This window comes from Ixodes scapularis, unplaced genomic scaffold, assembly GCF_016920785.2.
Source record: "Ixodes scapularis isolate PalLabHiFi unplaced genomic scaffold, ASM1692078v2 PGA_scaffold2__306_contigs__length_199485367, whole genome shotgun sequence".
Classification (NCBI taxonomy): domain Eukaryota; kingdom Metazoa; phylum Arthropoda; class Arachnida; order Ixodida; family Ixodidae; genus Ixodes; species Ixodes scapularis.
Window position 1 is genome coordinate 97,250,111 of NW_024609857.1, and position 25,793 is coordinate 97,275,903.

Here is a 25,793-nt window from a genome sequence, read left to right on the forward strand (position 1 = left end):
TTTCCTTTCAAGTCACACCGGAGAGGTATTCTCGTAGAAACCGCGCGGATAAAAGTTAAACGAGTCTACTACTTATTTTAGAAAACCTATGGTTGTCATAGGTTCCAAATTAACGAATGGGACCAGAAATTATAGAAAGTGACATGCCAATTTAGTTTGTATCATCGTATGCACAAATGGTTGTTTCTGATCCCTTAAAGAATGCGGCTCAAGTTTTCTAATATAGAGAAGTGGTAAGTCGATGCGACAAAGTGAAATATGTCGAAAACGTTGACGCGTCTCATCGGCTCTGATACGGACTTTCAACTAAACGAAGCACACACCCAGTGAATTTCTGAACATTCATGCGGGCACAATGTAGGACTTGCACCGAGTACATAATCTTCGCAATCAGAAATATGTTGCAAGCCTTTGTTTGCTCTTGCCAAAATGGACAAATCACGACTAGGCCATAGGGATACACATTTTTTTACAAAGCGCTAATAACATCAGACCAGTAAGACGTGCTGTTACGAAATTGGTGAAGTGGTACACCCAGATATTTACAACGGTTCCTCGCTCCACCTGATGCCTTCATGTTTTAAGAGCTTTATGGCCCATAGACCATGTCAACACCCAGTGCATCTTCCCAGTTCACTGCCGCTCCAGTTTCTTTGCAAAAGTTCTTGGTTGAAAAAGCTGCCTCATATACACTTTTTTTTTTTTTCAGAACAAAATATAGCAATATCATCAGCGTACGTTAGGACTTAAATTTCTAAAAAGTTTAATCTACAACCTCGGACGTTGTCCCCTTTAGTGGTGCTCAAACAAAAGGGTTCCAGAAAGAGGGAAAATATTAATGGTGAGGGTGGGCACCCCTTTCGGACAGAAGGCAACGCTGGGATGCGTGCGGTGAGATTATGGTTTACAATACGCTTCGTTGAGAATACCCTATAAGCTATTCTGACTCCAACAAAAACAACCTTTTTCCACTCCAACATGCGTCAACCCCTGCCAAAGAACCTCGTGATTAGCTCTATCAAATACTTTTTCGATATCTATCTGTAGAATAGAAACCTCTTCCGTTTCATCTGAGCAACATTCCAAAACACTTCTTGTAATATGAATGTTTGACTGTACTGTTCTTTTGTGCCACACGTTTGGTGTTCTAGTGGTTCTAGTGACCGGCCATACAAAAAAATCAAATCTCTCTTTCTTTTTATTCTCCTCTTCAGCATGTTTTCTTTATTATTGCTGAAGCATGTGTGTGTACGTGTATTTTTTGTACGGCCAGATGTGTGTGCAGCAAATGCTCTTTCACTAGCGGCGCGGCGTTCCTGTTCGTCCCCGGCGCCGCCGCCATCCAATTGCCTCTCCCTACCTATCAACATACGCGTTTACACAATGCGCCCCCTCGCCCACGTAAACCATCTGTACGTAGGAGTGCGTGCATCCCCAGTGTGGGTGGAAAGCTTCCCCTGAGTGGTGCCTTTCGTGAGCAATTTCTCGCAGATCACTGCGAAAGACGGCGATATTTTCTGACAATATTTTTTTCGGTTGTTCGCAGCGAGAGTGGGCAGTTTAGAACTTTGTCCGGTCTTTTGTCCAAACTCGTTGCGGCGTTTCCCTTCCTTCTCAGCTGTGACACATGGGTTTGTTTACTGCTGCTTGTCATTTTGTTTTTCCGTCCTTTCCGCGCGGGTTTGGTGGTAGAAAAGGACGATCGGGGTGATTTTTCTCAACAAGGTGCCCAGGCCTGCAGTTTGGTCCCACTAATAATAACAGCAAAAAGGCTATAAAAAAAAGGAAGAAAAAAGATTCCTACAGCAGTAACGAAGAAACCAGGTTGGAACAAGATTAGAATTTATAAATAAACCAGATTTTTTTTTTTAGATCTTATTGTCTTTTTGAATAACAAGTTATATCACGAAGTGCCAGCTACATATAATGGGTTGGAATGGTTTGTGCTACATATGCCAAAAACTAGGCGCTTACTAGAAAACTACCTACCTGTGTAATCAGTACCTACAAATATCACAAAGTTTATCAAAAATGACAAAATCACTGCGCGGCGGTCGCATTTTACCGCCATAATTCTTGCCCTAAACGTGCTTATAGCCTACAAGCAAACAACAATACGACCTGCATTATTTACGAAATAAATAATAACAAAATATGAAAAGAAGGATGACACGACGACTGCATCTTTGTAATATCAAACCTTGTGCTCAGGAACAAAAAGCTACGTCAAACAACGTGCCAAAAAAAAAAAAGATAAAAAAGTACAACATGGTTGTTTATATATATATATATATATATATATATATATATATATATATATATATATATATATATATATATAGGGATGGGCAGTATTTCAAATACAAGTATCGGAAATACGTATTTCAAGTACTTTGTGTATTTTGCATTTGTATTTAATTACAAATTGGTTAATGTATTGTGAGCATATATGTTAACCGTAGCCATCTGTTATTCTTCCATCCCCTCTGCCGCCCCCGCTCCGTTCTTTCCTTCCAAATTGCTCCCCGCGACCCGAGTTCTCTAGAGCCAACGAGCCCTCGCCGTTCAAACCACCGTCCATTCTTCTCGCCCTCAGTTCTACCCATCGCCCAAATGTAAACACCAGCCAAGTCGACTCTGCTCGCAAGCCCCGGCAGCCGACTTCTTCGCCGCAGCTGTAACCTTAGCCCTCACCTCATAAACTAGCCTCGCCCTCGCCCCTGCCCCGAAGCCGTCGCCTCTTCGCCTCAAGATTCTTCAAGCCTGCGTTCTTCTCTTCCAGTTGCTTCCGCCCGTCCCACTGACTCAGACATACCTTCCTTCTCCCGTAATAAACAGTTATCTTAATCTTTAAACTTGTTCTTTCTTCCTGGGGCCTACCACCGGCCCTCACATCTGGCGCAGTCGACCCTTCGAACCTCAATTTTCAATATTCATAGCCTTCGCCTCCTGAACAATGGAATACTTCTAGACCTTCGGTAAGCCTACTTCGCCATCTTACCCGCCATCGCCTACGCCCTCGCCATGATCCAGTGGGACCAAGCAACTCCAGTCGCCCTTCACGCCTTCACCGCCAATTTCCTCCGCGCCGAACTGGATGCCAGAGGACTGGATTCCTCGGGATCCAAAGATGACCTGGTCGCCCGCCTGTCTTCTTTTCTTCAAGACCAAAAGCAACAAGCGCCTCAGCCCCAAATCCCCGCGCCTCAAGTGTTGCCTCCCGGCACCGAGAATGGCGACACAGCACAGCCTACTGTCACGCCCGTGTCCTCGCCCGACGTAATGCAACTCCTGGCATCGTGCCTGCAGCAAAACACCCAGCTTTTGGCCGAGATGCACAGCCGTCCAGTACAGGTTGCAACACTTCCAGATCTGAGCTCCTCCATTTCAACATTTGAGGACTCGAAAACGACCTCCACCAAGCGCTGGCTGGAAGAACTCGAGAAGACGAAACAACTCGCCGCCTGGACCGATTCGACCCTTCGAGCGATCGCCATCAGTAAGCTTCGAGGTACCGCAAAGAACTGGCACCTCGCAGCCGGCCACGCCTATGCCTCATGGACTGACTGGAAGGCAGCCCTCCTCCAGCAGTTCAGCGACCAACTCACCCTTATCGAGTGGCAACGACGTGTCATGGAGCGCCTCCAAACTCCAACTGAGACGCTTCATCAATACACCTTCGCCAAATTGCGACTTCTCGCCCGTTGCCCCGTGCTGCTCACTGACCAACAGCGCATCGAATACATCATCCAGGGCATCGCAGACAGGCAAGTCACCAATGCTATTGCTGCCCAGTGCCCTCCAAGTGTTGACGCCTTCATAGCGATTGTCACACAACTGGACAACGCGTCGCTACATGTTCGCCGGACGCGTGACCCGTTCACACGCGACGGAAATCGCAATTCCGACTCACGACCACCTCCCGCACAAATGCCCGGAACTTCAAAAGGCACTTCATCGCCTCGCGACTTCCAACCGTCGTCGTCCGACCGCTTCCCACGCAGAATTTCACACCTTCCGCCTGCTGAACGCGAAGCGCGTTATGACGCGATTGCCCAGCGATACAACGCTCCCGCCTATCGATCTGGCCAGGACATACGTGACGCAGTGTGTTTTCGCTGCCGGAACAAGGGTCATCTTTCTGCCAAGTGTCCCGAATTCCAACAGTCCCGACCGCCGCCGCCGCCGCCGGCTCCATCGCCTCGCTCCGACAGAACATTCACGTGCAAATCTGGAGACTCTGAACTAAGTGGTTCGAAAATTGCATGTGCCATGGTCACCGCCGACGTCCGTGGTATAGGACATCTTGATGCATTTCCCGATAGCGGATCGAGCATAACCCTCATATCAGCGAAGCATGTCAGCGGCTTACAGCTCCTCCCGTCGACAGCGGCTCCCCTTGTCGTCGTCGGAGGTGGTACGATCACGCCCATCGGATCTGCTTGTCTTCGCATCTCCGTCGACGACATCTCTGGAGTTGTCGAAGCCGCCGTGCTTGAAAACAACCCCCTTCCATTGATTCTCGGAGACGACTGGCTTTGCGCTGCTCGCGCCGAGCTTCACGTCAAGCCACCAAGACTCCCCGAAATTCACCAGCCGCACCGAAAACTCGTCGTGCCATGTGTTGAGAAGACCCTGCCTCGGATGGCGAACGCCGTGCTCCTGCAGGAGACTGCCATTCGAACGTGGCACGCTGCTCCGACAACGCCAACTGGGCTCCAATTGGAACCTATCCTAGAGGACCAAAAGCCTCTCTGGACAACGCTGGAAGTTCCCGCCACCACGCCCCCGCCACTCAGCGCGCCCAGTCAAGCTTCGCACGTCGCGACCCTTTGCGCCACCGCCACCCGCCAGCTCGTCGAGCCTCATGAGCAACCTACGCCTGCCTCTGCCACTCCCTCGTCAGCTCTGCCCTCGTCGTTTGTCCCATTGATTCGGCCCAGCCTCGACGAAACTGACCGAAACAAAATTCAAGCCATCTTGAACAGCCACGTGCCTCTCTTCGCCACAGACGAGCAAGACCTCGGCCTTTACATGGGGACGGAACACAGCATCGACCTGGTTCCTGGAGCCACCCCATACAGCCGCCAGCCATACAGGTACTCCTTTGACGATCGCCGATTTCTAGAACGTCAAACAGAAGACCTTTTGCAGAAGGGAATTATCCTCCCGTCGTCTGAACCCTGGGCTTTTCCAGTTGTTGTCGTCAGCCAACAGACCAAAAAGCGCCTTTGCGTCAACTATATTCCGTTGAACAAAATGACTGTAAACGTCGCACAACCCCTTCCCCGCGCCGACGACATCATGGAAGACATCGGTGGTTGTAGCCTTTTCGCATCGCTAGACCTGAAGTTTGCCTATTGGCAAATTCTGCTAAGACCTCAGGATCAAGACAAAACCGCCTTTATCACTCATCAGGGCACCTACAAGTGGACACGCATGCCCTTCGGCCTCAAAAATGCGCCCGCCACATTCCAGAAAGCCATGAACACCGTCTTCCAAGAACTCCGACCACGCCACCTCAAATGCGGTGTTCGCGTCTACCTCGACGATGTGCTGCTCTTCGCCACTAACATCACCGAGTTTCTTGACCTTCTTGACGAAGTCTTGACGCTTCTCCAACGCAGCGGTCTCAAGCTGTCGGCAGAAAAATGCCATTTTGGAATGGAATCCATCAAGTTCCTGGGTTTCATTCTCTCCAAGTCTGGAAAACTGCCGAACCCAGAGAAGGTGGACGCTCTTCTGAAAATCCCGACTCCGCGAAACGCGAAGTCCCTGCTCTCATGGGTTCAAGCTGCTAACTTCTACCGACGCTTCATCCCCGGGTTCTCGCACATCGCTGCTCCGCTTCACAACATCATTCGCACGGGCAACTTCGAGTGGACACCAGAGTGCGACACTGCCTTTCAAGCCCTAAAAACTGCCTTGACGTCGGCGCCTGTACTGGGTCATTTTAATCCCAGTGCCCCTACGACTGTCGCCACTGACGCCTCCGGCACTGCAATCGGCGCTGTACTGTCTCAGCAACAAGACGGCAAGGAAACTGTAATCGAATACGCCAGTCGGTCGTTGACCACAGCAGAACAGAAGCTCCACAGCAACGTCTGGGAATGTATTGCTGTTCACTGGGCGCTCACGCAAAAGTTCCGCCCATACCTTCTCTCCATCAAGTTCTCACTTATCACAGACAATTGGACCGTCACGTGCCTGACTACGTCCATGAAGCCATCTCGAAGATTCACGCACATGTTGATGGACTTGCTGGAATTTGACTTCACGGTCTATCACCGTCCGGGGAAACAGAACGTTGTTGCCGACATGTTGTCTCGCCTCGCCTGCGCCACTGTCCAAACGTCTGACCACCTGGCCCAGCTTCAACAGGAAGACGCCGAATGCCACGACATACGGCAAAGACTTAGAGATGACCCATCCTCTCTACCAGACTTTTTCGTGATTGACAACGTACTCTACTACAGCACGTCGCCCCAGATGTCAGTCATCGTACTTCCCGCCAAAATGCGACACCAAGCACTCGAGCTGATGCACGACAGCAGCGGCCACATGGATTACACCAGAACACTGGCCAAACTCGCTGAGCGCTATTGGTGGCCCCAAATGCCGAGCACGACGGCCAAATACGTAAATGCGTGCCAGACCTGCCAGGCGTGCAATCGACCCACAACGAAATCGGTGGGGAAGATGGCCATCATGCCAACCACCGAGACCCCGTTCAAGATTATCGCAATGGACCATGTCACCATGCCAGACACCGGTAGCCATCGTTACCTGCTCAACCTAATCGACTTTGCATCACGATATGTGGTTCCAGCAGCAGTCACTTCGACATCTACAAAGGAGGTCATTGCTCACCTCCTGCAGGTGTTCTACCGCTACGGAGCGCCCGACCACTGCCTCACAGACCACGGACGCGCATTCGAGTCGCACGAGTTTCTACGCTTCATGCGACTCCATGGCATCACCATTCACCATTCCGTGGCTTACCGCGCAGCCAGTAACGGCTTGGTTGAGCGTAGCAACGGCACGCTCGTGGCCGTACTTCGGAAGATCTGCAAGTCGGATCCCCAGACTTGGGATACACGCCTTGAGGAAGCAGCCTTCGCCGTCAACACAACTCACAACGCATCTTCACAATTTTCACCCTTCGCGTTGCTCCACGGCTACGTCCCGAAAATGCCTCATCAAAAGCATCAGCCCAAAAACACGGAAACCATGCACGAGCGCTTGCTCAGATTATGTGCCGACCGAACAGACGCACTTCAGCGCAGTGAAGACGCCCAAATTTCACGTAAAGCTATCTACGATCGTTCTCACAGGGATGGTAGAGACTTTGAGCCCGGAGACATCGTGTGGATTCGCCGCCAGCAACCCGTGCCCGACGGAATGGAAAAGCTGTCGCCCCGGTTTAAAGGCCTCTACGAAATCGTTGGGAAGCCCACGCCTGTGACATTCCGCGTTCGACAACTGCCCGCCTTCGGTAACACAAATTCCGCCAACGAACGCACGGTTCACCGCTCACAGGTGAAGAAATATTCGCCACCATACGTAGATCCAACTCTCACAGACCCCCATGTCGGTGATGTATCAGCGCCATCGCCAACCCCCCTCCCTGACCCGACACAACAGGAGCCAGAACTCCCCACACTCGCGCCTTGCCCGGACATCAACAACTTACAAGACCATTCATCAAGCTGCGAAACACCCGCCGCTGAGTCACCGCGCCCCACATTCCGCCGACCCCGCCGAACACGCACTCTGCCCTTGCGCCTTCAAGATTTTGATATATCCACAGAGTAGTTTCGCCATTTCGCTTGCCATTAGTTTTATAGCCTTATAGCCACGTTTCTATATAAGTATCCCTAGAATAGCTGCGCCTTTCGCTTAGCCATTTGTTTTATATTCATAGCCACGCGGACGTGGCCTATAGAAGTGGGGTGGGATGTGAGCATATATGTTAACCGTAGCCATCTGTTATTCTTCCATCCCCTCTGCCGCCCCCGCTCCGTTCTTTCCTTCCAAATTGCTCCCCGCGACCCGAGTTCTCTAGAGCCAACGAGCCCTCGCCGTTCAAACCACCGTCCATTCTTCTCGCCCTCAGTTCTACCCATCGCCCAAATGTAAACACCAGCCAAGTCGACTCTGCTCGCAAGCCCCGGCAGCCGACTTCTTCGCCGCAGCTGTAACCTTAGCCCTCACCTCATAAACTAGCCTCGCCCTCGCCCCTGCCCCGAAGCCGTCGCCTCTTCGCCTCAAGATTCTTCAAGCCTGCGTTCTTCTCTTCCAGTTGCTTCCGCCCGTCCCACTGACTCAGACATACCTTCCTTCTCCCGTAATAAACAGTTATCTTAATCTTTAAACTTGTTCTTTCTTCCTGGGGCCTACCACCGGCCCTCACAGTATTTGACGTGTGTACTTAAATACTAAAACGTGGGTATTTCAAATACAATTGTAATTAAATACAATTTTGTGGGCGAAAATACATCCCTCAAAGTTATTGTCACTGTCCAGAGCAGGAAGAAAACTACGTTCTGCACCGAATGAAGTGTCTCTCAATCAAGCACAAGCGTTTAGTGACTTTGTGATTACGGTGCTAGTCCAGGGCAAGAATAGTGACGAAATCGACGTAAACAGGCAGACTGGCAAAATAAATGCCTGTAACAACTTGTGATGCTTTCCAGCTTGATTTCCATCCATATTTTCGCCTGGAACATTCTAAATGCGCGGGTCGTCCAGATTTTCGTAACTGGTGCGAGTTGCAACAATAAAACATTCTCTAGCTAGTGCTGCGCGTCTTGGTCGTCTCGGTTCTTTGTTGGTCTATACCAAAATGTAATCGACAAAAAAAGCTGCTTGAAGCTCTGTACTTTCTTCACCTATTACGTCCAAGATGACTACATTTTTTGTGATTATATTTCTATTACGTTACTAGAGCCTCGCACACTAACTCCCGAGTGTGCGATGCAAAATTAAAATGAGATACCCAGAAACCCGTTGCAGGTGCCGTGAAGTCGCTGAGGCAAATTTTGAGGAATGTATTTGGAAAAGTATTTGGAGGAGACCAAATACATTTGGTTGTATTTGTATCTTTTACTTAAATGCTTTTTTGGAAATGTAATTAGATTTGTAATTAAATACATTTTTGACGAAGTATTTTGTATTTGTATTTCGATACATATTTTCATGTATTTTGCCCATCCCTATATATATATATATATATATATATATATATATATATATATATATGGTGTTTCAGCGAACGCAGGCCAAATCGCTCCTGCGAAAACTACTCATCGCAACGGAAAAAGGCTTGTGGCGTTTTGGTCCTGGGCCAGGGGCCCACATAGAAAAATTATTAAAGTCCGGGATAATTAAGTTGTTAATTAGTTTTGCGTGATTAATTTTTTTAATATTGTGTTTAAAGGCATGGTTTCAATTAGAAAATTGCTCAGCATCATCGAAAAACACTAAATCAACGAATTGCAGAACGATAGAAGGCACGCGAAGCATTTTACGTATTTCTGAAAAACCGCACAAATTCGACGGCTCTTTAAGTTTCGGTTTGCTACCGGAGCGCATCTCAGCCCCGGCGGCACCGCGCCCCGTGGAGAGATAGTAGGGAGTTTTAGAATAACGTACGCAATTTTAGCGCGCGCTAGAGCTAAATTTAGCGCGTGTATTAGCGCACGCGACGCGACAGAGTTTTAGAATAGCGTTTCTCCGACGCGACGCAAAAGCCCAACCATGTCGCGCTTGCGACGCCACCAAGATGCAGTCACAATTTCTTTTTCACACATGAAATGCTGTAAATTTAGAAAAAAAAAAAAAACAAGATTTTTTGGTCCAGAGTATTCTTTTAGATTTGTTTAAACATGAGAATGCGACGCGAGCGGTTGACCGGTCGGGTCCGGTTGCGTCGCCTCGGCAAGAGATGTTCGTGCACTGACCTTCGCCCATCGTACCTTCGCCGAGAAATGTTCACGCGTCACAATCATCAAGCTGCCGGTGATCGTTGGCAAACCGAGTACAATGTCGTCCCGTATTGAAAATCGAAGTCGCGAGGATTCCGCCGACGTCGCACTCACGACGCCGCCAAAGCAGCCGCCGACATAATCCTGGAAGCCGCCTTTTTTTAACTCTGCTCGTCTTGGCTTTAGCGAACTTCTCATCACGAATCCTCGTTGGAGAAGCGCAAAGACTTTTTGCGTGCGCACGCTATTTCCGAGAAATTGCGCACGCTAAAATTGCGCACGCAAAGCGCAAAACCTGGTTTGCGTTCGGAGCATGCGCAGTGGCGACGACGCTATTCTTTGCTTACGGAAATCTTTAGCGTGCGCTATTCTAAAACTCCCTAGTGCTACCAACCTCTGCTGCACTGTCATCGCGCGACGCAGCAGAGGCTGGTTGTACTATCTCTCCACGGGGCGCGGTGCCGCCGGGGCTGAGATGCGCTCCGATAGCAAACCGAAACTTAAAAACCCGTCGATTTTGTGCGGTTTTTCAGAAAGTCGTAAAATGCTTCACGTGCCTTCTATCGTTCTGCAATTTGTTGATTTAGTGTTTTTCGATGATGCTGACCAATTTTCTAATTGAAACCATGCCCTTAAACACAATAGTAAAAAAGTTATTTACGGAAAAATAATTGACAACTTAATTATCCCGCACTTTAATAATTTTCGTAAATGGGCCCCTAGCCCAGGACCAAAACGCCACAAGCCCTTTTTCGTTGCGATGAGTAGTTTTCGCAGGAGCGATTTGGCCAGCGTTCTCTGCAACACCCTGTATATAACTGGAACCGAACCGAACCGACACCGGAACCGAACCGGTATTTTTTCCGGAACTGAACCCGAACCCGAACCGTTATATTGTTATCGCGATAAACCCGAACTGGAACTGAACCGGAAAAAAAATAACGGTTACCGGCTCATGTCAATACGGTTCGGCCACGCGCTGTTGACAATGAATGTGCTATCAATGCCATTTGTCTTTTAAGTGCCGTCAACTGACACACACCTCGCTTACATATTTTTCTTCTCCACTCAGTCTTAGGTATATAAACGCTGCATCCATGAATCTTGACAAACGCTGAATCCATGAATCTTGACCTAGGAACCAGTATTGCGCTGGTCGCGGCTTGCACGGAAGAAAGAGAATTGGAAGGCTGTGCAAAACAAAAAATCGCGTCACGGGATATCATTTTCCTACAATCTCGTAAATCCTAAATGCTGCTGTGTGCTCATTTCATAACACGTTTTTAGAACGCGCGAGTTCTTGAAGCTTGCTTCCATCGGAATGAGAAAAGAGAAGGCTGTGGAGTTTGATAATAATGCATCCGGTTTCGTATAGGCACTTAGAAGCTAACATATTTGTGAGACAGCGAACTCTTCTTTTTTAATATTTATCCTATTACGTCCTTCTGGCGTTGCGTTCGGTGGAGTGTTTTTCGTATTCCGTATCTTGTTTAATGAAAACTTCTTTAAGGGTCTAATTTGAGTTACCGAAGGCTAGTTCAAATAAAGAAAACTGTATTTTCTCCCCACTGTTCCTTCAATTGCATACACGCCGAGGTGGCGGGATAGTTAGCGAGTTCTACTTGTAAGGGGGTTTGTAAGGAGGTCGCGGATTTTACAGCTACTGCGTCGGACCCAATTAGATGAAGTCCGAATGCGTAAACGTCGGTGAGGTAACCTTTGAGTGCACATAAAGAAACCATTCCTGGTAGAAATCCCTGAGCCTTACACTACGATGTATCCCGTTTCGTATGTGCTGATTTCAGATGTTTTGTTTGTAATTTATTTTGATGTTGCAATTTGTCATTTATAATTTCCGAACCGGTTCGCGAACCGGTTCGCGGATCGAATTAATTGAACCGGAACTGAACCGGAACAAAATAAATTTACCTGAACCTGAACCGTAACCTAACCCGTATTTTTTTCGGTTCGACACACTGGTATATATATATATCAGGCAAGATGACATATGCTCCATGCAGGCACGTAGCCAGGGACCCGCCCCCCCCCCCCCCCCCCCCGAAATCTTCCATTTTGCTGGGACCTCCTCTCCCCCATCCCCCTCATACAGCATTTTGTCATTAGCGGCCCCCCCCCCCCCCCCCCCCCCCCCGAAACAAATTCCTGGCTACGTGCCTGATATATATATATGTATATATATATATTTTTTTTTTCTGTACGAAATTAAATTTTCTCTGGAGTTTTATTTGCACTACAAAATATGACCGTATGACGAATTTCTAGGACTGTAATAGAGACGTTTGTACGGCCATTCCTGGTCAACATAGGCATTACTATGAGAAACAGGGTAGCGTATCGAAAGAAACTGTTCGAAGCGACTGCATCACAAAGTACTCCACGTCTAATCTAAACATTCAAGGCTTGGAATCTGTAAATAAACATGGTTGGAAGTTTGAATATCGAATGAACAAAGGTCGAATTTATAAATAAACCAGAAGTATTTTTTTAAAATTCCATTGTCTGTTTGCATATCAATTAAGTTACATCACAAGGTGCAAAACGGGATACGGTGGTCTGTGCTACATGTGCCAAAAGCTAGACGTTTACAAGGTAACGTCCTACCCTTTGGATCAGTACCTACAATTATCATGAAGTTTATAAAAAAATGGCGAAATCATTGCGAGGTGGTTGTATCTCACCGCCATAATTTTTTTCCCCAAAGCCGGGGTCACACTGCTTGTACATCATACAAAAGACAGTCTGCAAACAGACTCGAACCCGAGTCACCTCGAGATCTGAGCTTCGAATACCACGTGGCAACGAATTCAAGAAGAAACTTGGCACGCGGCATTCGAACCACGGATATTGTGATGACTGATATCTGCAGACTGTCTTCCGTATAATGTATAAGCAGTGTGACCCCAGCTTAAAGGTACTTCTAGTAGAAGCAGACACCACAATATGGCCCGCAAAAATATAAAAAAAGAAGGACACCACAAACTGCCCTATAAAGTATTATCGTGCTCAGACTCAAAAAGCTAGTTCAAACAACGTGCGGAGATAATTAAAAAGAAGTACAGCATGATTATTTTTATTTACGAAAATCCACATTTTTATGTATCCAGCAATTTTTTTTCTCGAGTTTTTTACGCGCCACAGAGTGCAGTCAAATATTCAAAAGGCGCGCTTGTAGCACTAGCCCCCACATGTCCGGATGATTATCTCAAATTAAATAAGCATCACAACTTGTCTATCTACTTCCCCAGAGCTGCCCACAGTTATACCACAAGACACACAAATCTGTAAATAGAAGCTGCAGTAACTTGACATAACACGACTTTTTCTTGGGCTCTTCACCGTTTTCGCCATGGTCAAACCACTGAAACTGCGAATTCGATGCCTGGGTTGAGAGCGCCTCCACGCGGAGAGACGCCGCCTCCTTCTCTTTTTCCGATTTTACGCCTTCTCCGCTCTCCGCACGAATGGAACCGAATGGAACGGCCGGAGACGCCGGAGAAGTAAGTGCTCGCGCGCTTCGGGATCTCGGAGGTTTAGCCACCCTGTCGGAGGCCATGAGAAAGCAGAAGTAGTTTGAGGAAGGCGCCCTAGATGGCAGAGCTGGTCTAAACCTTTGTTTAATAGTTGCGAGATGGCGCCACGGTCTTTGTGGCATTCTGCCCATTTCTGAAAATCTACGGCGCAAGGGGCACGAGCAAAAACAATATTTGCGGCGGAGGCAACCGGCTGCCTTCTCGCTGCTTCTGTCTTCTCTTGCATTGTGCGGGCGTTGTGTGAAGTGGAAGCGTGTGCGTGCCGTGCTCTGGAATAGACGTTTGAACGCGCTATGCCCTGAAACACACGTGGTTGCTACTGCCTGCCGCGTCCCGCTGACGGGAGTGCGTTCATTTCTCGGTAAGCATTGCTTTTCCTTCTCGGCGTGTCTGCGAGGTGCCGTCCGGACACGATTTTGGTGACCTCCATAGTCCAGTCGTCGCGCGGAGAACGTTTGTCGGATAGCGTCTTCGTGACTTTTGGTCCGCCTCTCTTCTGCTCACGAGCGAAAGCGTCCGAACCGTCCATCTCCGTTGCCCGCAAACCGTTTGGGACGTCCGTTTGACGCAAGACCACAACCTGCAACATTGTCGAAGGAACGGACGTTCAGCAGCAAGCGCTCGCAAAAACGCGTCTTCGGCGTGCGCCTTGACGACATTCCTTCAGTCGCGTCAGATTGGTCTTGGTCAGACACTTGTTTCTATAAAAAGGCCGTCCTAGTTCTTGAATGGGAGAGGCGTGTGCGTCTGGCGAGATACGGCTCATTCATTTCTTTCTTCTTTTTTGTTAGACTCGTAGAGTACCTAACATAGGTGTGTGCTATTTGCTGAGAACCGTTATCGACTTGCATAGGAAAAGTCGACACAACTCGCTTTCTGGAAAGAAAGGGTTGACCTGTCTAACCGGCGGCGGGCGTTCGATCTTTAGAGGCCTGGGATCTGACAGGTCAGGTGGTCCATACACTGATTTGCCCACACGGTTGACATGAGTCTGATAAGTCGGCGGATTCGCGAGAATCTCGAGTGGTAAGACCGAAGAAAAGTCAAGAAAGACGCGATAAAAACTCCCGAGTGACGAGCCCGACGAGTCTCTCGCTTTTCCTGCTTGTCCTCCCTCCCCTTTGCCTTTGCGTGCTCGCAACTGGTTTTACCAGAGTAATGTATTGACCCAGAAAAAGCCAGTCTGTCGTTTCTTTTTTTTCCCCTCACCGATTGAATTGCCGTTTTCATGATCTCCCCTTCTTTCTTTCGCAGTCGGCTTATCGCTTTTGTCTGGTTCGCTGGTTCAAATGTTTTGTTGCATATCGTCGCTCGCAGGCGTTTATCCAGAATTTTAAATAAACGGGTGTGTTAAAAATTCTGACAGGGGGAAGGCGGGGTGGGATACTGTAGGGATTGCGTACTTTGGAAATTCTGGGAAGGGTGTTGGTCTCGGCCCAGGGTTATGTGATGGCGGCGTGTTTATAAATCGCTGTCTGTCAGCGCTTTCTGCGTGGCTCAAGTAATGCCTCTGTGTTGTTTCCTTCGCATGAGATGTTACAAGCGCTAATGTCAGCCAATCTATCAGAATAAACCAGCACGCATTGGCATTACGTGAGAATGTATCCTGATGCAGTGTACATGAATCCTGTTTTTTGACGCTGTAGCGGCCCCTGAGTTGATCTTCCAAAGGCCTCCCTCCTTTAGCCACGACTCCAAGCACGTGCTTTCAGGCCCTCACTAAACCGCTTCGTATTTTCACACTCACGCGACCAACAATCTCGTTGCATAAGAATGAATTAGCGCGAGACCTTCGCCGGGCAGGTTCGAACATAGAACGTTACGTGCCGTTTGTTTAGTTGGTGTTTCGTTGATGTTGCGATTGATTTCTGCATTTAATGCGCGCTGCAAACGTGATGCTTTTTTTTTTTTTGCAGACAGCGCAAATTGGTTGTTTTTAGAATATGTAAATTAGAGTACCACGGAATTCCTCCTTTTCTCGAGGCCGTCACTCGCAGCACTCAACAAGGTTCGTGACACCCTCGTTACGTTTCCAAGCACCCGAGAAAAATGGTAGCATCGTTTCATGTTGCAATGAAAATCTCGAGCCGTAAGCAGCCACCGTGTGTCAACGAAGTTTCATTTTCCCGCGGATTACTCTTGGAAGCTACCCAGCAGCCGCCGTAAGATAAGGGCACCGTGGATAAGCGTCTAGGATAGGGCGGGTATGTGTCTGCCCTCTGCCGTCACACGTCGTATCAATATTTATCGAAACCGAAACGCTGGAGGCACATTCATATTCCGTTTACCGATAAGCGGATAGGGCGGTGGACAAGTGAACCCTCGGTCTCGCACAGTGAACCGTCGGTCTCGCACCACGCGTTCACTCTGCGCATAATATTACCTAAAGTCACTGGAGACTGCGGGTCTGGCGATAAAAAGCAGGCGATTGATTTGGTCCGGTTAGAGAAGCCGTTCGTTGATATTATATCTTTTCTTCCTTTTTTTTAACTCTGCTGGGGTTAAGTTGGGATCGACCTGCCTGCTGTTACGTGGTTCGCTGCTTCTTCCACTTCGAGTCTCCCAGATAAGCGTGACATATAGAACCTTTTTTTTAAGGTTGCGGCCATCTTGAAAATTGGCGACGCCGACGACGCCGTCTAGCGGCTTAAAGCTTGAAATGCCGGCTGGTTCTGGCAGCAGTTCTGGTTAGGCAACGGTGTGGGTATTGGAGGAACTTGGCTACGGTGGGCTACAATAACTTGGGCGGTTCAATCTAGATGGCTAATGACAGACCATCAAGAACGACGGCGGTGTGGTGCTTTGATTCAGTTTCCACATTGGTCAATGCGGGTAAGCTCTCGGCATTTGATAGCTGCATCTGGAGTAATGGTGCGTAGACATTGTCATACCATCCACACGCCATGGAGCAATACCAAACCTTGCAGTGGTAACGTAATCGGAGCACCTGCATCGGGTTGAACTCGGTCCTCTTGCCGCAATGTCGTGAGCGTAAACGTGACTGAATCTGACACAAAGTCCTTGCGACTCACGCTCGCAATCGACTGACTTCATAAATAAGAATCCTTCTGGAACGTGTTTCTCAGTAACGTTGCTGCCACACTCGCGCTGCAGCTTCTTGTGCAAATCGCACATTTTCCGCTACTGTTGGTATTCTTATTAAAATTATTTGTGAACACGACGACGAAGCACTGATAGCCTGACAACCGTAGGTTTTGGGAATTGTAACACGGGATAAAAGGAAGCAATCTGAACTAACTCACGCACGACGTCCGTTCCAAAGCCTGTTTGCCTATTGTTGTTGCATGCCCTGTGTCAGGGGGCAATCCAAAAATGGACCGGGACGAAGGTACGTCAGTTAAGGGCTGGTATGAGGTTATGCAAAAAAGGTTTGCACATCCTACTAGGTCTGTTGAAGGTCGCAGTGAAAAAAGGTGGTGTAGATGCGTAGATACCACAGTACTGGCTTGTTGAGTACGGCTCTAGAGCTTGTATTACAGAGTTTCGAAAGGCTCGATCGGATGGAGGCGCCGAAACCTTAGATCGTCTACGAACATCTCCGCCTTTTCTCCTACTTTCCTCCTCGCCGCGTGAAAACGCAGGGCATACGCACTTTTGAGCACTCTTCGGCGTCCGCCATTACATTGAGAACGGTCTCCCTGTCTGAGATGAACGCTCTCCTCAGTCTGGGCTCTCGGCAAGGGATTCAGCCGCTGCGCCCTTAGCGGCAAAGTTTGCAACTAAGTACCCATGAGAACAACAGCACGAATAATTCGTTTATATTTCTGCCGCAGCGCTCGGCTGGGTCTCGTAGCCGAACGCTCATGCAGCGCACTCGTCTCCCATCTGTGGCTCGCGCTCGATCGAAGATGACGCGAAGAATGCTGTCCACGGGCCTTGCGTTGGGTGAACACCGTACTCGTTGGAAAATGCGGGACCAAGCGCCCCTATATTTTGATCTGGCCAATAGCGTCATTAACGCGTAATAATGGTGGTATAGGCGGGGATTGCACGGTTGCCAGACTTCGTGGGCCACGCGGTTGGTAGACTGCGTGGATGTTCGCGTGGAATAAGAGGTTTTGCCCTCCCTCTGCGGCAGTGGAGAGAGAGAGAGAGAGAGCGGAGCACTTCCCACATTAACGCGCACAGAGCCGCACTTGCACTGCTTGTACATTATGCATTGTGAACGTGATGACAAAATTATTTGCGAACAGGCGTCAAGCGTGTTCGAACCACGTGCTTCGAACGTGTATAAAGACGATTTTTCTTCAGACAGTGTCTGCAAAACTGTCCTTCGTATGATGTGTGTGACTGTGTGATAGCTGTCAGCGGCCTCAATTCGTTTAAGCTTCTGCGGCGAACAGAAAGTGGCGTCTCTATTTTACGCCGATTGGCTGCTATGCTGGTATGAAGGTCTTCAGAGTATGCGTTTTGGGTGGTAAATGCCACGGAGAGTCGTAGGCTGCGCTTCTCAGATTGCATATGCATCGCTTTCCTTTTTCTTTTTTTTATAGGGCGCATATTCGTGTGCGGTGGTTAATTGAGCTCATTTTGTTTTGTCGCACCGTGACACTATATCGGGAGAAGTGAGTGGATAAAACAGCAGTTGTGTTGGGACAGCGGGTAATTACTTAGCCCCAGTGAGCGTCGGAGGCCACGAGGCGCAGTCTCGACTCATGCGGCGAGCGGTCGCCGCGTTGGTCGAGTTGCTTGCTTGAAACGAAATCGGTGCGGTCTTGTCCGAGTCCGGACTCGAGTTCGGTGCCTGTGACGGAGAGTGCAGGACCTAGATGGGGAATCTTGGGGAGACTGGAGAAATACCGGGGAATACGAGGAATATACGGGACGTGGAAGTGACCCGCTGAGAGCTTCTGTCCAACGAGAAAGCGGGATGAGCACTCGGCAAAGCCAGGCGCCAAGCCAGAGATCGTTTCCCTGTGCTACGCCGCGGTCGTCTCGGACAGTGACCAACGACGACAGATGCAGAACGGCGTCGTGTAATATTTCGTCGCAAACAAATTATATGCAAAAGAAAAATCGCGGTTTTGGGATCTGTTTAGTCCTATCACCGCATCGTCTGGTCACGTATAGCACCGCCGCCGAATGTAGGTGTGTAGGGAGTGTCCTCTGCCTCCTTAGATGCTTAATTTTTTTTTTTAAAGAAAAACATATAGCATTTTACGTTTTTCACCTTGGAAGCACCTGCGATAAAAGTCGATCATTAGTTTTTGAAGCATCAAATAAAAAGGATAAAAAGAAGCTGGGTGTTCGCCACTTTTACCGAAAGCATAGTTTTTGGGACCGCTACGTCAGCGTCACTGGCTGCTACACGCGCGGCCGAACCCAAGGGTCCTGGTTCAATCGCCACTGCCCCGTTTCGATCTGGAGGATCATCGTATACTGACGTGCGGTCGTGTACCACCACTGCGTGGAACACGTTTAAGACGGCGGGCTAACAGCACTACTGCCCTGGCTAAATGTCTTATCTACAGCGGAGAAACCAGACGTCCACTGGGGATCGCTTCCCGGTTTCTAATGAAACACGGAATACGTTTAATTACTTTTACTGGATGCTAACCCAAAAAATGAAACGGTATGCTTTTTTTTTAAATCGAATGTTTTTGCAGTGTACGGTTTTTTGACGGAGATCGGTTCATGCTTGTCGCATGAATAAAAATAAATAAATAAAAAACGCTCGTCGAATTGTTATTTATGATTCGCCTACAACCGTTTGATCACTGCCGCTTGGCCACGGCCTGCCATTTCACGAGGACATGCATAGAAGCGGTGTTTCTGAGTTGTTCGCTGCAGATGTAGCTCACAGGTGATCACGCCCTATACATGCGGAACCTGTACAGTAGTTACTCTGGTGGTCACGTGACAGCGGCTGGCCTTCGCGGCAGGAAAGGGCACTTTTGACTCCAATTTACCGTCTAGATACCTAAAGTTGCCTCTAAATCCAAATGCACTACTCTTCATCGTAAAAAAAAGAAAGCACTGCTTTGCATACTGACGTTTTTTTCAGTCTGCAATCGAATTTATGTACATAAGCTGTTCTCTTTCGATTGATTTCTATTGAACTATCTCATGAAGTAAATTTTTCGAACCAGTCTTTGCGGGAAAAGCCGTGTTTTTTTTTTCTTTTTTCCGAAAGGATTACCAGGCAGTCAAGCACATACTGCTCTGCGATGCTGCCACATGCGACAATCATTTGCCCTTTAACAATTCATGGCTCGCATGTCACGTCATCGCATATCCTCCTGGTGGTCCTTCCTACTTGTTCTTCCCGAGATACACAAACTCGATCGCGCGAAATGTACGATGCAGCATTTACGCGCTCAGCAAACAACGCCATCAGGATGGCCCCCAATGTGACGTCAGACCATGTATTAGTGGCGCGAGGTGAGCGCTAACGCACGCACAGTGCACCCTCACGTGGCAGTACGACTGTAAGCCTGGTCGTGTCGACACCAGCTAGAATAATCGGAGCCTGTGAACATACGCCTGTTTACTTCACCTGACGAGATCACACTCGGATGGCGCCCACTCGGCAGTTGGGTTCGAACCCGAGGCCGGACGTCCTTCGACGCGTTGATCGGACGCGAGTCCCGGCCGAACACTGACGCAGCGCTCGCGTCCAATCTGTGTCTGCGCTCGATATCACCGTGACGACGTCGAAAGGCTATACTTTGTTTCAGCATCGGTCCGAGCGCGGCCGATGTTATGAGCCGAAGGGCCAATCAAACAGAGCAAAAACCGCAGCGTCATGGCGTGCTCTGCGCTTGATAGGACAAGCCGGCGGAGGAGCAGACTGCGAATACCAGCTGGTCCTATCAACTGCAGAGAGCACGCAATGACGTTGCGCCTCTTTCATTTTTTGATTGGCCATTCGGCTCATAACATCGGGCGCGCTCGGACCGAAGCTGAAACGAAGTATAGTTAGTGCGCCTCAAAGCTGCTCAGAGACGTTTTGTTTTGGTGACATTTATTACCGCGATTTCCAGATAGAAACGCGGGAAACTGTATTGAGGAGCCGTGCTATTCGCTCCTTTTTTTGTTTGGCCACAGAGTCAGTTGCGCCATCTATTGGATAGCCCCGGAACACTTCCAGTTCACGTATATTTCCCAAATTATTACTCGTCTTGTTTCTTTTTTTTTTTTTAATCGTCGGATTGAATTAAGTTTGACAGTGCTACAAGTGGCCGTTTTCAGGAGATGGCGTGTACAATTGATTTCGCGAATACTTCGAAATCCGCCGTCTAGTTCAGAACCGGAAGTGGTTGGGGGCTATTTGGACACTGGCGCCTCCACGTTTCAACTCGCGCGAGAAAGAGCGAATACCGGCCACATAACACATGTGAACGTAAACGCATGCTGGTTCACGGACAACTGATAGATAAGTAATGTCAACTCTTATGGCGGTCTTTGCGAATGCAGGTGTGGATTATACCGAGGGAGAAAATATCCCTTCTAGCCTTCGTATTTACTGCCAAAATAAGTTGACCCTGGACATTGTGTTCGAAGTGCGACGGGCGGCTAAGTGGCTGAGATTTACACCTGGTTATACGTCTTCTGGCTATGCAAAGCTCCCGGCAACTTTTTTTTTTTCTTGTTGGAACGAAGCGGCAGAGCGGGAAATGCGATTGTTCTTTAGTGTTTTCGTGGTGTTGTGGTGAGTGCCCGCTTACCTCCGACGATTTGGCGTGACGAAGCTCGCGTGTTATAATGATGTCATATCTAAATACCTTCAGAGGTGTCGTGCGCGTCCATTTTATTTCATGAAGACCAACTGGTTTGTCGATTCTCCAGCCGCGTGTCAGCCAACGTTACAGGAAAGGATTGCTCCGAAACGTGGTCCCATGGAAGCTGGCGCTTTAAAGCAAAATCGAGCGGTTTCCCTCTATTTATTTTTTTAAATACATTTCTTGGAGTGTGGTTAAGTACCGGAAACGGCAACCTTCAGTGTTGCAGGCTGCTAATTAAGCTTTTCGTGAACTTTCGACACTGGAGGTTGAGTAATTCAAGACGCTTCGCAAGGACTACCTTTAACGCTGCAGTAGATACCGAGGGGATTCTGGATGGTGCATGGGCGGTTAAACGTTAACTCGGTTACCGAAATGAACAAAAGAAAAAGTTTGCTTTGGAGTTTTGTCTTTAACAAAAGCGGCAAACAACTAAGTGAGCATGCTACGAACTCGAGAGCCTTTCTTTGACGGCCTCTGCAGGCTGAATTGTGTGTGGGCCCGAGTTGAACTGCGGGCTAGCGAGGGTTGGGCGACCTTGGAATGGGACCAGGCTATTTCTTCTGCCTCTCTACTCCGTCTGTCCGAGCGATGCCACCGCCAACGGCGCCATTTAAAAGCTCTAGATCGCGTCATTTTTGGTGTTTCTAAAAGTGTGCTCTGTCGAGTCGAATGCAAAGAATGTGCCATGGCATTGCGTTTTTAGTCCGTGTTTCTGATGGAACTTTAGCTCTTCGCCCTGGACTGAAGATGACATGGCTACACGTTCTAGACTCTAGCAATGTTCTTTAGTCTCGTGATCGGCGGACATGCGTACTCCCTTTCACCCCTATTGGGATGGAACGGACGCTACTAGCCAACGCAGCCAATCGATAGCTTAGGAGGTGTCACGTGCCCTTCCGGTCGAGCGGAGTGCCGCAGGGAGCGCATAGTCGCTTACTACTCTCCGAGCTGTACAGTTTGGTATAAGGCACCCCTTTGCGTCCGCCGCTGCACATCGTAAGCTGAAACGGAGTATATGCGGGCAGTCAGAATGCTGCAAAAGGTAAGAGGCTCGAGTCCGCTATACATAAATTTTCCGCTGTACATGGTTTTGTCTTTAACTAAAGCGGCAAACAACTTTGTGACTTTGTGAGCAATACGAACTCGAGAGCCTTTCTTTGACAGCCTCTGCAGGCTGAATTGTGTGTGGGCTTTAGATCATTTGTGGTCTTCTTATCGTGCAGCCGCTAGTGCCACGTATAAGCTACGCTTTCAGGTAGCGAAATCTCAGTCCTGGTGCTTATGGATATATATATTGCCGCTTGCATGATCGAGAAGGAAGGCTTAATTCTCCGTTCATCTCGAAAATTCGCATATACTCTTACCCCGAGTGTAAAAGATGAGGAGGCCAGACCGACCTTGCCGAGTAAGCCTCGCCTAGTTTACCCCCGAAACATTTTAGGCTGAATTTTCGAGAAATCCAGTATGGTAGATAAGGAGCCGAGCGCGGCTTTGCCGACTCAGTGATTCCCCCGACGACGAGACTAGGAGAATGCAGTTTGGTGGTTCAAGCAAATGCCGCCAGAGGCCGACAACGCCGAATTTCTCCCCTGGCGAATAATTCAACCTAGATGTCTACACGAGCGAGTTCATGTATCGGCCGCAGTGCACTGAAAGGCTGCGTGTGGCGCTTTTGTCGCGGCTGCGGCTTGGACCGCGCTAAGAACTCTGGGGTGTCGGGGCGCCGGTGCACCGAAGCGTCTGCTCGTCGTCTCCCGCTCGTGCGCTTCTGCCTCCGCACTCTCGGTTGCCAGTTAAAATATAGGATCGAATAATGCTTCGTGGAATGTAATTGAGCTTTCAAAAGATTGGTGAAGATACTGTAATTCAAAGAAGAGCGGCAATTCCGGTTTAAACTCGAAATTTTCGTTCTTTCGTTTCCCAACGGTCGATCTTTAAGTTCCGTTTTTCTGTCAGCGGTTATTAACGAAGGAGGATTCCTAGTATCGATATGCATTCTTATATTTCTGGGAGTGTTCAGTGGACCGCGAAGCACACCAGGACTCATTCAACAGTCCGATAAAACAATTCGCGGTTTGTGTGCCTCATTCTGAGCTCATTGTGAGCCCGAAGAGAAACCGTCTCGGCAAGAACGCGAGCTTCTCTGTCACGATTCTTTCTCATGTCATGATAGCTCGTCACGATTGTTTGATTTCCGTTTGTACGTCTGCTATATCGTACAATTGTAAACGCGGAACAGGTTTGTAACTGTGAAATTGATCTTCGAACTCTTGCATTCGGAACCATATATAGTTTTTTTTTTTACCTTTCTCTGAAACATGTTCATTGGTACTTACTAGTGTAATTCCCCCGTCTTGCGGGCACGCAAAAAAGACCTTCAGAACGTGCTCCTTTGAAGGATCGTCAAAAAGGTAAGCGATATCGGTTCTCAGTCGCCAATTCTTTAGAACCAAGAGTGAAGGACTTTAAATGTTCCCTAAGTGTACATATCTTTTTTTATACTTAGTGTTATTTAAGACAGCAAAGTGATGGTTTGAAACGAATATTCGACGTGCTGACTTTCATTTTTTTATGTATGAGTAGTCGCAAAAACGCTGTTCACCATACAAAAAAAAAAAAAAAGTTTTGAGCAGTTTGCGCGAGCGCGCGTCCGGCGGACAGCTCTATCGAGTTTTCCCAGCAGAAATTGATGTCTACACGCAAGAGTGACGTCACGCGATAACGTAACATATGTGGTACGCTTCGCTTGGGAAGGGCACGGCTGGGCACTCCTCACGAGGCACATTCGATCTCACTCTAGCCAGCTGTCACCCCGACGCATCGTCGCTCTCTGCTGCCGCCGTCGACGCTCGCTGCTGCTTTTTCGACGTTTGGTCTTCCTTTTGTTTCTAGCGCACGTTCGCCGATTAAATCTTTCTTTTCAGTTCGTTATTCATCGTCTCGCCGGCTTCATCCGTGACAATATATTTATTTATTTTTTTCCAGCTATCCGTAGCTCGGTCTGAAACCGCAGGAAACGGTTTTACCTCCTCTAGAAATGTTAGAACAATCCGCGACAGAAAGGACCGATATTGCCCGAGCTTCCTGACACCAGGTACAAAGCTGAGGACGTCACACTTTCAAATCGTAACGACCGCCTATGGCGCCCGCGCTTTATACTAATCACCGAAATGGTGGCTCCCGCAAGAAAATCGAGGCACGGAACACCGATTCTTTATGCGTAGCTTTTTTAGTGGCTCTAGCAGCCACGAAGAGGGTATGAGCTGAATAAAGGTTCAGAGAAGAATCAGTGACTGAAAGCGCTATCTATGGGTGGTTGTTTACTATCGTTGTTTCTTCATATCTATCGGGGTCGTTTTCATTTACACGGGCATCGTGCTGTCAGAAGAGATGAACGAAGGCGAGCTTACACAATTTTGACCGGAGATAGAGACCATTCTGGCTTATTTTCCGAGCACTTCCCCTCGCGACCTGGGTCAAAGGGTCGCCTTACCTTGGACGGTTGAACGAACGCACATGTCTTGCCGCGGATCGCATGTGGTTTTTGTGGAGCTTTCCTCGGGGAAGGACAGCCGGTTCGTTGGTGATCGTTTTTCATTCGCATTCCGCCGTCGCTTATGGCGAAGGGCTGTTGCGGAATCGGGACAGATCCTGAATCGCTGAATATCCGCTCACTGGCTGTGTCCGGCTCGGAATTAATATCGGGCAGTTGCCGGAAGCACCGTTTCAAGGACAGCTCGTAAAGCAAAGAAAAAAAAAGTTTTCTTATAGCCAAAGTTTAAAACTATTTTGGTACATTTTAGGACGAGGAAACCAAAGGAATTAGTTTGTTCACTGTGTGGAGCAGGTCAGGCTATTTTGGTGTATTTTTCCCAATGAATAACTTAAGATCAATTAATGAAGTTTTGAAATATTCAAATTAGAGCAAAAAAGTTCCAATGACAAAGTTGTACAGCGTCCTCGAAAATACCTAATTCAGTGAAAAAAAAAAAAAAAAATTAAAAAAACCTTTTCGTTTTTTTGAATGAAAAAAAATAAATAAATAAACCGCGCGACTTGTTATAAAGGGAAACGCACGCACGCAAAAGCGTCAATTTGTCGACAGCACCCGCTGTCAGCATGCTCTATTCAGCGTGCGGGTCTAGTTTATTGAAACCACGGCTGAGAGCGCTGCAATAAAAAGCGCACAAGTGCGATTTTTTTTTTCATAATTTGCAGATTTTATTTGAAGAACATAAAAACGAAAAAAAAAATTATGTTAAAGTTTCGTGATAGAAACCACAGAATTGAATGTTTTTGAAGACTCTCTACAACTTTGTCATTAGAAGTTTTGCTCTAAATTGAATGTTTTAAAAGTTGATAGAGTAATCCTAATTAATCAGTTAATTGGGCAAAAGACAAACAATAGCCTGACTGCGTGGCTCCAAAGGCTGAAGAAACATGTTCCTTCGTCGTCTTCCTAAAGTGCACCAAAATATTTTTAAACCTTGGCTAAGGTTACTGGAACACTC

The 25,793-nt window shown here is 48.1% G+C and overlaps 1 protein-coding gene across 1 annotated transcript in view; it reads left to right on the plus strand.

Annotated features, from left to right (window-relative positions):
* Nucleotides 1-13,458: 13,458 nt before the first annotated feature.
* The window catches only part of LOC8030480 (beta-1,4-N-acetylgalactosaminyltransferase bre-4), a 201,977-nt gene continuing 189,642 nt past the window's right edge, over nt 13,459-25,793 (plus strand). The window contains exon 1 of the mRNA XM_040504201.2: nt 13,459-13,898. The gene's annotated coding sequence lies outside the window, so the exon portion shown is untranslated. The remainder of the gene's footprint in view (nt 13,899-25,793) is intronic.